The sequence below is a fragment of the Armigeres subalbatus genome, chromosome 1, assembly GCF_024139115.2.
Source record: "Armigeres subalbatus isolate Guangzhou_Male chromosome 1, GZ_Asu_2, whole genome shotgun sequence".
Lineage (NCBI taxonomy): Eukaryota > Metazoa > Arthropoda > Insecta > Diptera > Culicidae > Armigeres > Armigeres subalbatus.
This window is the reverse complement of record NC_085139.1, coordinates 272,725,099-272,740,131: the sequence shown is the minus strand read 5'-3', so window position 1 is coordinate 272,740,131 and position 15,033 is coordinate 272,725,099. Positions and strand designations below refer to the sequence as shown.

Below are 15,033 nucleotides of genomic sequence, written 5' to 3'. Positions count from 1 at the left end.
GGGAAATGACGGCTTTGGCAGGTTTTGTTCTATTATTGTCGGGGAGAGGGGGTTTGTTGACCAAATTTGATGAAATTTGGCCACAATATTCTTTGATATGCAAAGAATGTTTAGGCCAAATATGAGCATAATTAGTTACAGAAAACCCCCTGACAATAATAGAACAAACCTGCCAAAGCCGTAATTTCCCCTACTAACGATTGGCTACCATCAATGAAAGTAGCTTTTAAGTCACAACTTGAGGCGAGATGAGTTTTGATCAAAGTAAAACTTAATTGCTTGGTCATGGCAGATTGAAAGACTTATAATTTTAGTAGATAGTCATCCATGTGAATACCTTTTTGCAGCTTCTCCGTTTGACGCGCGCTCGTGATTCTACATACATACAGAAAACATACGATGATTCAACTCATTCATGAGTTTTAAGGTACTGAAATGCCACGTGCGCGCGGGAGAGCAGTTTTCTTATAACCGATAAAGATAGATCATTGGTCCCGCCTCTTTGTTGATCGGTATGAGTGCAAATATTATGTAACCGTAACACTCACCAAAAGGGCGTGGTTACAGGTTTAACTTTATTGATTACAAGAAAGCAGCTCTTCCGCGCGCGCGAACCATTTCGTTCGAGATGTCGCGGAGAGCAAACCGTGGTACCACCTTCGGCATCGGCGGAGCTCCTACCGGAAATTTTATTCCCGGCGATGGTGTGGGTCGCGCGGTCGTCGTCATTAAAATTAGCGCTCAGTTTAAATTTTCTTGTATGAAGTAGGGGGAATGACGGCTTTGGCAGGTTTTGTTCTATTATTGTCGGGGAGAGGGGGTTTGTTGACCAAATTTGATGAAATTTGGCCACAATATTCTTTGATATGCAAAGAATGTTTAGGCCAAATATGAGCATAATTAGTTACAGAAACCCCCCTGACAATAATAGAACAAAACTTGCCAAAGCCGCAATTTCTACTAACGATTGGCTACCATCAATGAAATAGCTCTTAAGTCACAACTTGAGGCGAGATAAATTTTAATCAAAGTAAAACTTAATTGCTTGGTGATAAAAGATTTTTTTCCATCGGTAGTAGAATCACGAGAGCACGATCAGAGAAAGACTTATAATTTTAGTAGATAGTCATCCATGCGAATACATTTTTGCAGCTCGCGTGCTCGTGATTCTACTACCGATGGCAACATTCTGCTGTCGCCAAGCGATTATAATTTGCACTTTAGAAAAAAATCGTCTCGGCTTAACCTTCGTTTCTACAAAATTGTAATCTTTGAATTGATTGTTAATAATACAAATTCATATTTCTAGCATCTCCCCCCGAGGCGCACTCGTGATTCTGCTACGGACGGCAACATTATGGCGTCGCCAAATTTGATCTTTGAATAATTTTCGCCTCGCTTCTTCCTTTGTACAAAATGGTAGCCCTGAAAAGAACCGATAAATTTCAAATGATGCAACGATTCACACCACGGGCTGGAATACAATTAGCTCAGCAACTCCGCCGGGATTGCTCTCCGACACATTTCCCTCGCGCGCGGGGGAAAGCAGTTTTCTTATAATCAATAAAGATGGCCCATTAGTCCCGCTTTTTTGTTGTCCGGTATGAGTGCAAATATTGTGTAACCGTAACGCTCGCCAAAGGAGCGTGGCTACATGTTTAACTTGATTGATTACAAGAAAGCAGCTCTTCCGCGCGCGCGAGCCATTTCGTTCGAAATGTCGCGAAAAGCAGATTGAGGTCCCACCATCGGCATCGGCGGAGCTCCTACCGGATATCTTATTCTCACCGATGGTGTGGGTCGTGCGGTCGTCATCATCAACATCAGCACTCAAATTAAATGTCCTTGTCTGAAGTACTAACGATCGGCTACCATCAATGAAAGTGGCTCTTGGGAGCGTCCACAAATTACGTAACGCTTGGAGGGGCAAGGGGGGTCGGGCGAAGTGTGACGACCCATACATCATTTTTAAATGATTCATACAAAAAGTGTGACATAGGGGGAGGAGGGTTGAAAATGCCCGATTTTTGCGTTACGTAATTAATGGATCTTCTCTTAATGTGACTTGGTGAGGCATTACACACCGTGTTATTTTTCCTATCTTTTATCTCTTTCTAACATTGTCACCTCGTAATTTTGGAGTGACGTATTTCGGTTTTCAGTTGTTTGATGTAGGGTAAGACGGTATAATATGCCCCCCCTAAGGCAAATTCTTGATAACTTTTTACTTTTCAACGCAATTTATGCAAACTTTGTGTTAGTTGGTAGTCCAGGAAGTCGCAAATGTATTGCCCGTGAGTAGCCATATAAAAATATTACAGAAAACACGTAATAAAGCTTTTTTGAAAAGTCGTGAAAAAATGAATTTTAAATAGTGCCTGGGCAATACGCCCCACCTCAACCAAAGTCATTTAATAGCCCTTGATTAGTATTTTATTAATCCCATAATAAAAAGGCTACAAATCCTTATGCGCTTGACATTAAAAAACCAACATAGGTCCATTCAAGCAGGTATGAATTACATTTCAATATTTTCCATACAATTTGGAAGCAACTGCTGCAGGCTCGCTGCGCTTGTGTCCAGTTGGTAAGGGCATATCGTCCTGCCTACACTGGGGCGTTTTGGCCAGTGAAACATGTTTTCGAAAATCGTTACATTTTTGAAGATGGAAGCAATTTTATATCGTATTAACCACTGAGAAAAGTAATTTTGTTGCCCAACTGAGTGTTCCAGTGCAAGTTTTGCGGACAGTATGCCAGAGTCGCTCCAGAATGTTCAGCAAACAAACATTAAAAGTTACATCAAAACTGTGACTTTTTGTATTTTGCAAATATTTTCATTATGTAATACAAAAATATTCACATATTCACATAGGATGATGGTTTTACAAATATTTATAGGTACCAACTGAATTTGACCCTTAGTTAGTTATAGTTTTCTAGAAATCAAAGGGGGGCGTTTTGGCCAGGTGGGGCGCATTATACCGTCTTACCCTAACTGTAAATGTATCAGCATGTAGATTGCGAGTAAGCACGCGCCGGTGATACTTTTTCAAAATCATATTTGTTGTAGAAAAAAAATTAAGCATTAATGATAATCAATAGTATCAATAGAATTGGCAAATTGCTGAAGGGTTTCCGAATCGATTGATAAGTAAATGTCGAAAATCCATCGAAAGATAAAGACGCTATTAGCGTTTGAAATCTATCCTAATATCGTGACGGTCTCGAATTTGGAAATTTCGGTTTTACACCCTGTATCTGAGTCTTCCCCTTTGACGTAGTTTACGTCAAAAAAATGCTGGTAAATTAATTCTTTTGTGTAAAATGGTGATTCTGAAAAATCATTATCTTGATAGAAAATTTCACTTGGGAACAACTGACGCCATCCATACGAATACATATTTGCAGCACCTAAGACGCGCGCCCGTAATTGTGCTGCTGGAATAACAAAACCGAATAAGAATTTCACTGCCACTGAAGCCAGCTCCCTCCGATGCGCGCTCGCGATTCTGCTACGGACGACAGGCAACTTTATGGCGTCGCCAAGCCAATCTTCCTTTGTGTAGAATGGTGGCCCTGAGAAGAACCGATTGTCGACGATGACCACATGATCCACGACACGAGCTGGAATTCGCTCAGCTGGAATTCAACTCTGGGAGCGATGTTGGGACCGCTCTCCACATTTCAAATGAAATGCCACCCGCGCGCGGGAGAGCAGTTTTCTTATAATCAATAAAGATGGCTCATTAGTCCCGGTATGACTGCAAATTGTCCGGTATGACTGCAAATATTGTGGAACCGTCACATACTCACCAAAGGGGCGTGGCTACAGGTTCAACTTTATTGATTACAAGAAAGCAGCTTTTCCGCGCGCGCGAGGCATTTCGTTCGAGATATCGCGGAGAGCAGACCGTGATACCATCTTCGGCATCGGCGGCGGAGCTCCTACCGGAAATTGTATTCCCGGCGATGGTGTGGGTCGCGCGGTTGTCGTCATCAACATTAGCAGCGCTCAGATTAAATTTTCTTGTCTGAAATAGGGGGAATGACGGCTTTGGCAGGTTTTGTTCTATTATTGTCAGGGGGGTTTTTGTTGACCAAATTTTATGAAATTTGGCCACAATATTCTTTGATATGCAAAGAGTGTTTAGGCCAAATTTGAGCATAATTAGTTACAGACAACCCCCTGACAATAATAGAACAAAACCTGCCAAAGCCGTAATATCCCCTACTAACGATTGGCTACCATCAATGAAAGTAGCTGTTAAGTCACAACTTGAGGCGTGATGAATTTTGATCAAAGTAAAACTTAATTGCTTGGTGATAGCAGATTGTTTTCCGTCGGTAGTAGAATCACGAGAGCACGATTCAGAGAAAGACTTATAATTTTGCTTGACAGTCATCCATGCGAAAACATTTTTGCAGCTTCTCCGTTTGACGCGCGCTCGTGATTCTACATACATACAGAAAACATACGATGATTCAACTCATCCATGAGCTTTTAGGTGCTGAAATGCAACGCGCGCGTAAGTAGTAGTAAAATTCTTCTTTATTTAAAACATTTTTTGTTCTATAATTAATTTTAACATGTACAGTGATCGGCCGGTTGGCCCTCCAACTTCAATTTCAATTATTGTTATTATTTTGATTATAATGTTTGACTTAATTTTTAAAATATAATGTATCATGACGGCCTTCAGGAGGCGCTAGTGTGTTTTTTAAAATTTGATAACCTAACTACTATGTACACTAATATTTACAATGAAAATTTGATAACCTAGATTGGAACTAGCGCCCTAAGCGCTTCTTGGTCCGAGTGCAAGCAACGGACCCTAAACTTTCTTTACACTCACCAAAGCGTTCATGTAAGGTTTTTATTCCGGCCAGACGGTGAACCTCGGATGTTCTTGTCCTGGGAGGGTGTTGAGGATCATCCTCAGGAATTTGTTTTGGACCCGTTGAAGTTTGAGGTGGTGGGTTTTAGCGCAGCTCTCCCAGACCGGCATGCCATATTCGATCACAGGGAGGATGATTTGCTTGTAGACAGCAAGCTTATTTTTCAGGGACAATGACGACCGGCGGTTGATCAAAGGGTACAGTAGTTTCAACAAGACGTTACACTTTGTTACCGTTTTGTCAACCTGTTGCCTGAAAATAAGCTTGCTGTCGAGGGTCAAGCCAAGGTAGTCGGCCTCATTGGCCCATTCCACAGTCGTGCCATTGAGGATGATTTTACAGTCCCCAGGCGGAACAAGCTTAGGGGATTTGGAGTGGGGAAAATGATGACCTGGGTCTTCGCCGCGTTGATACAGATCTTCCAGCTGGTGAGGTACTCTGTCAGGGCATCCAGGCCTCGTTGGAGTTTTGCCACTAGCGCTCTGATCACTCTACCGTTGTAGACGATGGATGTGTCATCTGCGAACAGAGACAGAATGCCGCCTTCTGGAGGTTCTGGCATGTCGGAGGTGAACAGATTGAAAAGCAGGGGCCCGAGGATACTGCCCTGGGGAACGCCTGCGACGATGTTGTGCGCCGCTCCGCTGATTGAGACCCGGAATGTCCTTGCCGACAGGTAATTGTTGATGATTTTCACCAGGTAGCTGGGAAGATTGTAGCGTTGTAGTTTGTACACCAGGCCATCATGCCATACATTGTCAAATGCCTTCTCGACATCGAGTAAGGCCATGGCGGATGTTTTCGAGACAAACTTGTTCCGTCTGAGGACGTTGGTAACTCGGGTCAGTTGGTGAACAGTTGACCGACCGCGTCGGAAACCAAACTGCTCCTCGAGCAAGATGTTGATATTTTCGGCAGACTCAAGTAACCGATGATGAATAGCTTTTTCGAATAGCTTGGATAATCCTGAGAGAAGGCTGATGGGACGATAGCTTTTGGGTGAGGAAGGATCCTTCCCAGGCTTCCGGATGGGGATGACTTTCGCTGACTTCCAGGACGATGGGAAGTAGCTGAGCCGGAGACACTGATTAAAGATCAGCGAGAGGTGCTCAAAGAACGGAGCACTCATGTGTTTGAGCTCGAGATTCAGGATGCTGTCGAAGCCTGGGGCCTTCATGTTCTTCGACGATTTGATATAGGCCGTCAATTCGCCAGCTGAGATCTCCAACTCCTCCGAGAAGTCGTTGGGAATCAAATGGATGTTGTTAGCATGCGTGTTGACGGCTGCTTCGTGTGGACTGACGATGTTCTGCCCAAGATTGTGTGAGCTGACGAAGTGACGACCTATTTCAGCGACCTTCTCTGCAGGAGTTATCAAGCGATCCTTAGAGCCATTATTGTTTAGTGGGATCAAAGGTGGAATGGGCCGAGGCTTGGATTTTAGAATTTTGGTCATTTTCCAGAACGGCTTAGCATAATCTGGGAGAGTGCGGATCTTATTCGAGAAGTCGTTATTTTGAGGTCCACCATTCTGGCCTTGATAATTTTGTGATTCGATTGCAGCGTGCCTTAAGCTCAGGCAGTCCAGTACGCTGAAACTGCCTGCGAGTGACATTCCGCAATCGAATCAAATCTTTGGTGAGTGTATCGATGTTTAAGGAGTTGCTTACCTGCCGAGCCGTCGGTACGTGTTGCTCTCGGGCCGCCGTGATCGCCTCCTCGATAGCGCACAGCTGGCGGTCGATACTTTCCGGCGTCTCCGGACGCACCTCGTAGTCGACGGTGTTATCGACGCACTGCTGGAACCGCTGCCAGTTCACTCGGTGGTAGTTCCGCCGTAACTGCTGGTGCCGATTGACCGAGGAGCCCAGTTCCGCCACCACCGGATAGTGATCCGAACTGAGCTCCTGGTACACAACCGGCTGCGAGACGTGGTCACTCAGGTTTGTAATGTAGAGGTCGAGCGTTGCGTGGGCACCGGACCGACTCAGCCGAGTGGGGGAATCCGGGCTCAGGATCGTGTAGTGGCCTTCCTCCATGTCGTTGCTCCAGATGGTGCCGTTTCGATTGCCGCGACTGTTGCCCCAGGCTTGATGTTTGGCATTCAAGTCGCCGGCAATGATATACTGGCCTTGCCTCCGCGTCAGCTTGACGATGTCCTCCGAAGGGCAGCCGATGATCCATCGCCGGCTTTGGCCTGCGTTGGACAGTACGCCGCGATGAGCGCGATTGTGCCGACCGAAGTGGTGATTTCGACACCGATGGCCTCGATGACACTGAGCTGGAAGCTTGGAAGCAGACGACAGTTGATGTTGTAGCGAAGAGCGATGGCCACACCACCTCCCCTGGTCGGCCGGTCGAGTAGCACGATGCGGAAGTCCGGGATGTTGATGTTCACCTCCGGTTTTAGGTGCGTTTCGGTGATGAACGCCACGTCTATTTCCTTCTCCTCAAGGAAATCCTTCAGCTCGATTGTTTTGCTCTTTAGCGAGCAAGCGTTCCAGCTGACCAAGTCTATCCTAGCAGCCATTTTCAATGATGAACATGCCAAGTGTGAAGACCTGGTCGAATCGGGTTTTGCAGCCGCGCAGTCGAGTGGCGAGCTGCGCGAAGATCGGCATCAGTTGCTCGGGAGTGTACAGCGGGGCAGATTCTTCCGGTGGGACGGCTTCGTTCTCCGACTGCCGACGGAACCCAGGAGGAGGAAGCGGGGGCCATTCGCTGGTGGATGGTGCCGACGATGCTGGAGCTTGGACCGATGCAGCTGCCGCTGCCAGTCGCTTGTGCGGCTGTAGCGGTGGGAGTATTGGAATCACACGACGGGGAGCCGGGATGGCTGGAAAGTTCACCTCGTTGATTACAGGAACACGGTTCTTCTTCGGAATGGTCCTGGTGGAAGCCTTCTTCCGGATTTCCAGGAACTCGGCTCGCTTTGGGCAGCCCTTTGTGGTGGCCTGATGTTTGTCGCCACAGTTGGCGCACTTGGGATCGGCCACCTCCATTTTGTCGCACTCGTCAGTCGGATGGGGTTCGCCACACTTGTTGCAGCGCGGCTTCATGCGGCAGTTCCTGGTGCCGTGCCCGAAATTGAAGCAGTTGGTGCATTGCGTTACATCGCGGTGCACTGGCCGATATCGCTCCCAGTCAACGACGGTGTAATTTATAACGCCAACCAGCTTCAGGTCCTTCCAGGTAGTGGAGCCGTGCTCCAGATGGATCAGGTAAAGCTGGTCGCGATATTTCCTCGCCTTGTCGTGACGAGCGATCTTGTGGACGGCTACTGGCTTCAGTCCGCAACTTTCAAGCTCTGCTTGGAGCTCTTCCTCCTTCATGTCGTGAAGTCCTCGCAGCAAAGCCTTGAGCGGCTTCGTGCCGGGGTGGTCATGAGTGTAGTACTCATACTTGTGGACCTCGAGGAACTCCACGACGGATTGATGATGGTCCCTGTTGGCCGGCATCACTTTCACGCCCTCGCTGCAGAGCCGAAAGTACATTTCAGCCCCTTAGCGATCAACTGGCGAATTTTGGGCGTAAATCCGGCGGATCGCCCTTCACAAACACGGGCGGGCACTTCTCCTTCCGCTCCGGTTGCACCTGCGGCAGCTGCGATTGCTGCTTCTTCCTCTTTTCGGCGGATTGCCGGCGTCATCAAGCGGCAACGGCGAGAACACGTTGCTCTGCAAAAGCTGCTTGGAGGTTACCCGCGCCTCCAAGAGCAGTGCGCTTAGGCACTTTTCCAGCGACCGAATCGGCTACCGAGTCTCCCATGACGGGTCCGGGAGAAAATAACGCCAACGCGACAAGCGAAAACGTAAACAGCGAAAGAACGAGAAAAACACTTAGAAAAAATGCGCGAGCAAAAACACGTCCGTACGTGATAGCCTCCCTGATGGTGTGGGTCGCGCGGTCGTCGTCATCAACATTAGCAGCGCTCAGATTGAATTTTCTTGTCTGAAATAGGGGAATGACGGCTTTGGCAGGTTTTGTTCTATTATTGTCAGGGGGGTTTTTGTTGACCAAATTTTATGGAATTTGGCCACAATATTCTTTGATATTAAATTAATGATTTCGTGTGTGTTACTTCTACGTGAAGTTAAACGATTTACAATGATATGGAAGCCAGTGGAGATATATCAGCTTCCACACTGATATTCTTCCCTCCCCCTTCATACGGGAGCTTGGCAGAAGGAAGGTCGTGTGATATGTGCCATCACAAATATTGCCCTCCGCTCGCTTTCAAATCGACTTCTATAAAAACATTCTTCATGCCTGCCGTATCCTAACGGAACTATCCATTCTATACTTTCGCCTCTAATGCTATCATGATCACGTACGTCCAAGTTTGGAAGATGATATTAGCACTTCCATATCATTCTTTGATATGCTATGATATGATATGATATTTGATATGAACCCGGATAAAAAATATCATTAAAATATCATAAATTCTTTTGTTACAACACCATTTAAAACATATTTTTTACCATTGAATATAATGGAATTTTTACAATAAAATCACATGAGAAATAATGGTTTTCCACGATAAAATGAATGGTAAATGGGACTTTTACAATTAAAAAGGGGGGTTGTTATGTATCTTTACAATAAAAAAATCGAAAATTTTCCATACAAAATTCGGAGCAAAACAATTGATTTTACGGTTCTTCAATGGGATGATTTCGAGCGACAAAACAATAGAAAACATTGTGTTTTAAATGTTTTCAATTACTGTTTCTATTGTTTTACAATAGGAATACAACAGGATTTAGAATACATTATACTCCAATATTGCAATAAAAATACAATACAATTAATTGTTTTACATATCATTTTATTTTCCTCCGGTTGTTTAGCATATCTTATAGACGAATCCAGCGCACTACTTCCAAAGTTAAGTGGGTTGCCTGTATCTGGAGAAAAATCCAAAATCGGTTTAAAAAGTGTACTAACTTTGTTCCGAATAGATATAAACCTGTGAAAAATGTAAATTATAAAGGATGTCAGTTTTATTAGAAAAAATACGTCGAGAAGAAAAGAAAAAATTACCTGCATCAGTTCTTATTATATCCCGTTGGTGAGATTGGCCAATGGTAGCCACTGAACGATCTTCAATCAGTGACCAGCAAGCAGCAGTATTTTATTTATCATAAGCTTCATTTCTGTAAAGGAACAAGGATACATGTTACCAGGCATGTCATCAGGTACTATGATGATAAAATTTTCATTTATTTTTTGTTCGGGATGAATCACTGCGTTCATTATGTACATTGAACTTTTGTAGTATAAGATTACGTTTACCGGTGGTGAGTATAAGCCGTTTGTCACAAGGGGATGCGACTGTCATAATTTTGCCTACTCAACATCTAGACAACATGACGTCATTTGTTTTTGTTTTGGGCTCTGGCAAAGGCGCGGTAAACGGACTCAAAATGGATTTTCACTTTCGCAAGTCGAAAACTGTTAAAGAAAATAATTGTTTCTCTGGGGAAAAAAGGGAATAATGTGGTTCTTAAATGCATCAGGTTCAACGGATTGCACGGAAAACGATGGTTTGTCAACAAAGGTAAGTTCAAAATTTCACTTTCCAAAATGATCTGTATTCCCTGAGCATTCTATTTTTCATTCATTACAGGGTTTCGGCGAACCAGGATAGAACATCCGCTGCACGCCGGTTATATATGAACCAATATATCATCAGAGTAATGGATGTGATACTGTCGCAGCCGCTGCGACAATCTTTTCTAAGCTTACATTGTGTGGTAAATGCATGTAAAAACAATCAATGACAATAAATAAATGATACTTTTTGCAATGTCGTCTCAGAATAATGATTGTCCATCTAACAACTAGAACAACTCCGAAATACTGCGGCACCCGTGTTAGAAAATGCATAATGCTAAAGGAAAGCATAGAGTATTCCTCCTTTTACGCCATTCGACAAACAGATGCTAAAGACGTCTCTGTTAATGATTGTGGAAGAACCATATGAATACATTTAATACTAAATACTCATTTTCTGGATTGCAATCCCATCCCATCTACCATAGTACCACGTTCCTAAAATTATTTTCAGTGCCTTTTCTTTCCACATAATCCCACCAAATTAATGCATAGATCTTAAGCTACAAGGCGTAAATGGCGCTATAGGAATTCCAATTCATTCGACTGTGGAATACAAAAAATGCACAATTACAGAGTGTCCGAAATAAGAATACGTTTGAAATGATGCCAGATACATTCGACAAAAAACTTATTATCATCACGTTTCAAAAATATATAAATATACAATGAAATGAAAGCATTTTTTTGCCGAGAAATAGCTAATTATCGAAAATACGTTAATTGGAACAATGATCCGTTTACTCTAATGAACATTTTTTGGGGTAAACGTTGCAATAAGTGGGTACCAAAATCTAAAGTACCAAAACACATGTGAGGTAGATGGGTTATCTATGGATTCTGACAGCTGTGTCGCCCCTCTGGTTTGTCAGCGCAGTATCATTACTTGACACTTTACCGGTCGCTACTAAACGCGCTGCTAAAACAGTAGCGCAGCTGACAGGTGACCAAATTGACCAAATAACAGCGCTACTATTTGATGAACTATCAACGGCGAACGTCACCGATACGGAATGCAGCCACCGAAATGATAACCGAAAATAGTAACCGCACACAAAAAAAAATCGTTGGTAAAAGTCAAAGAAACGTTAGTAAAATTAAGAAAATGAGCTAGTGATTTTCAGTAGAAAGTATAGGATTGTTAAATCAACAATTTCCAAAATATCACTTCAGGGAGAACTTTGAAAGAGACAAAATATTCAAAATAACATTTTGCTCTTAAAACTAAATGTGTATTTTACGTTCGAATCAACTAGTGATTCTTTCAAAATAACAAGTAGTATGCATTTTCAATTTCAGTTAAAATTGTCAAAATAAAATTTTAATTAGTCGAAATTGATTATTTTGCTTTATTTATTTATTTGATTGCATTTCATAACTTTTATTACAAATATTTAATATGCGGACATTTTTACGTTTCGATTTGGACCCTAATCGTTGCTGCTGCTCTTTTAGCTGATGAAGCAAGGAAAATCTTATACATTTTCTCGGACATCTGGGAGGATTACCTTCTCAACATGAAATTTCGTTTTCGCCATTTTAGGCCAATCATTCCTGCATTGACGCACCTGAGAAATAAAACGTCCGTCATTCGAAAGGTTTATCACAAACACAAAGTTTCACAAACTTACCAGTAAATATTGCTGTATTTTGTATCCGTCTATCTCAAAGCTCAATCGTGCACCAACTCGTTTAGCTCAACAGCAGATTATTGTTACAGTTACGGATGAGTATGTCCTATCGTGACTGCATTCGTCTTCATGTTTTTGTTCTGGTGCTTAAATATTAGACTATTTGGCACTGGATACACCTGCATTTTCTTAACCTGGTTCCGGGTGTCATCGTGGTGCTCTTTAATCGCAATGCCTAATCCTCCGACGGCGACGGCAGTATCCTAGGAGGCCAAATTGTGTACATTGGATCTTGATTCTGAAAAATAGATTTCTGTTATCACTAATAACATATTACACACCAAAGTAACAGGATATGTGCCCTGAATCCAAACCGAGACTTTCAGTGACTGCTTGAAGATCGGTTTGTAGGAAAACTAATATGTTGAACGATGAATCCCAGCGAAACAGCGGTATCGGGAAGAAGCGTTAAAAAGTCCGGGGTCCGCAGAAAACTGGGCCCTCCACTCTCCCAACACAATACTCGCGCACTCACGAACGGATATAACGGGTGATTTCATTTTCGGCTTATGACGACACCAGTGTTCTACTCGTATACGCGCGAAACGAGCACTACTTCATGTCCTCCGGAACACGGGTTGCTTGCGGTTGTTGGCAATCCACGGGAATCTCGAAACCGTCATCGATTGACGACGGAGTTATATTTTCGTTTTTCATTTTTACAACTGCCACTGACAGATAGTTCTGAGCTGCCAGTTTCATTATGTATTCTTATAAGTGTTGCCAAATATGTGAAATGTTAAAGAATGTTTAATTATTTTATAGTTTTTATTTTGAGAGCTGTCACTGTGAAAATAACAATTTTAGTTTGAGAAAAAACTTTCAAATGAATCAATTTAGTATTTAAATAAAAAAGTTTAACACTCAAAAGCACCAATTTTTTCGTCCTTTTGAAATGAAATTAGAAAATGTTGGAATCCCAACTTTTTTTTTCTCTGTGCGATGCGAAAAAGAGTGACTAATCTAAAATGACAGTACAGTGAGAGTGATCAAAATACTCGCGCCCAGTAATGATGCTCTAACGCGCTTCAACACTTTAGATACTCACCACGGTACAGAAGCCATAGTGATCTACCGCTTTCCCAGCAGCAGAAACTGCAATGAAAAAACACTTTCTGCACCATACAGTTTCATTATTTTCATCTCTTCACTAATTATAAACAAAACTGTACACGGTCAAATGAATCCAGCCATTCTCCGAGTAAATTATAAGCAAAAGTTTTTGTTCCCTTTCATTTTTTTGAAATCAAATTTTTATTGCAAAACATTTCTAGACCTGCAACAAGACCTGCAATATGAAAATATATACTTGAGAACAACATTTTTATTTATTTAACAAACAAAGCTATTGTAATTTTATTGTTTTCAATTGTTATTTCATCAATATAATAAATCCATGAAATATTCCAAAATTATATTAATTCAATAACATTAGAAGGATTTCCAGATCATCCAAACCGAATACTTTTAAAAATTGTTTAGTTTTTGGATGAGCAATACTAAACATAAGCGAACAATAAAAATATAATAGAATATATCGGAAACATTTAAATATATTGTGATTTTAATGTACGTACAATAAAGATCTTTTACAACCGTGAACATTTTACAATAAGCATACAATAGTTTGTATTGTTTGCCACACAATCTATTGTATTTCAATGGGTTATGTCATACAAGTTACTGTAAATTTTTATCCGGGAAGTACTAACGATCGGCTACCATCAATGAAAGTGGCTCTTGGGAGCGTCCACAAATTACGTAACGCTTAGAGGGGGAGGGGGGTTGGGCGAAGTGTGACGACCCATACATAATTTTTAGATGCTTCATACAAAAAGTGTGATATAGGGGGGGAGGGGGTGGTTGAAATGCCCAATTTTTGCGTTACGTAATTAAAGGATCTTCCCTTAAGGTGACTCGGGGAGGCACTGCACACCGTGTTATTTTTCCTATCTTTTGTCTCTTTCTAACATTGTCACCTCGTAATTTTGGAGTGGCGTATTTCGGTTTTCAGTTGTTTGATGTAACTGTAAATGTATCAGCATGTAGATTGTGAGTAAGCACGCGCCGGTGATACTTTTTCAAAATCATATTTGTTGTAGAAAAAATTAAGCATTAATGATAATCAATAGTATCAATAGAATTGGCAAATTGCTGAAGGGTTTCCGAATCGATTGATAAGCAAATGTCGAAAATCCATCGAAAGATAAAGACGCTGTTAGCGTTTGAAATCCTAATTTTTGTGACAGTCTCGAATTTGGAAATTTCCATTTTAAACCCTGTATCTGAGTCTTCCCTTAGACGAAGTTTACGTGAAAAAATCTGTAGCAAACATCAATACTGCCATACAAGCCATACAATTTTCTTCAGTCATAATGCGATTCAATTGTTTGCATGGTCTCTTTCCGATACTTGCTTGGGATTCAACTACCGACGTTAGGGTTGCGCTTTGAATAAAGTTCATCTCGGAACCGATTTCTTTTTCAATCATCAACAGGAAAAATACAAAATTAAAGTCTCGCGGGAAAATTTCATGTTGTGCCGACAACATCCAAATCGTTGCAAACGCCACATTAGTGAATAAATTGCTGTAGCAATCTTCCGATGACAGCCTATGCTCGGACCGGCACTAATGCTATGATTCCGCTACCGATGCCAAACAATTATGCTTTGTTCTATGAAGAAAGATCGTCTCATATCAACATTCTCAATCACTAAAATCATATAACTCCGAATTGCGCTAGAAAATTTCACCGAAGAATTTTCCAGTTCCTAACGGTTGCACTTTAGGAAAATTATTTCAACTTAACCTTCCTCCCAAATA

General features: G+C 42.3%; 1 protein-coding gene and 1 long non-coding RNA gene across 2 annotated transcripts in view; one reads left to right on the top strand and one right to left on the bottom strand.

The window, feature by feature from the left end:
• The window catches only part of LOC134207614 (uncharacterized), a 531,539-nt gene that overhangs the window by 85,610 nt on the left and 430,896 nt on the right, over positions 1-15,033 (top strand). The window lies entirely within an intron of this gene.
• LOC134214329 (uncharacterized) lies at positions 9,739-13,480 on the bottom strand. Its single transcript, XR_009979737.1, has 3 exons — positions 13,258-13,480; positions 9,946-10,058; positions 9,739-9,871 (listed from the first exon to the last, which is right to left on the bottom strand). It is a non-coding gene; the product is annotated as an uncharacterized LOC134214329 (long non-coding RNA).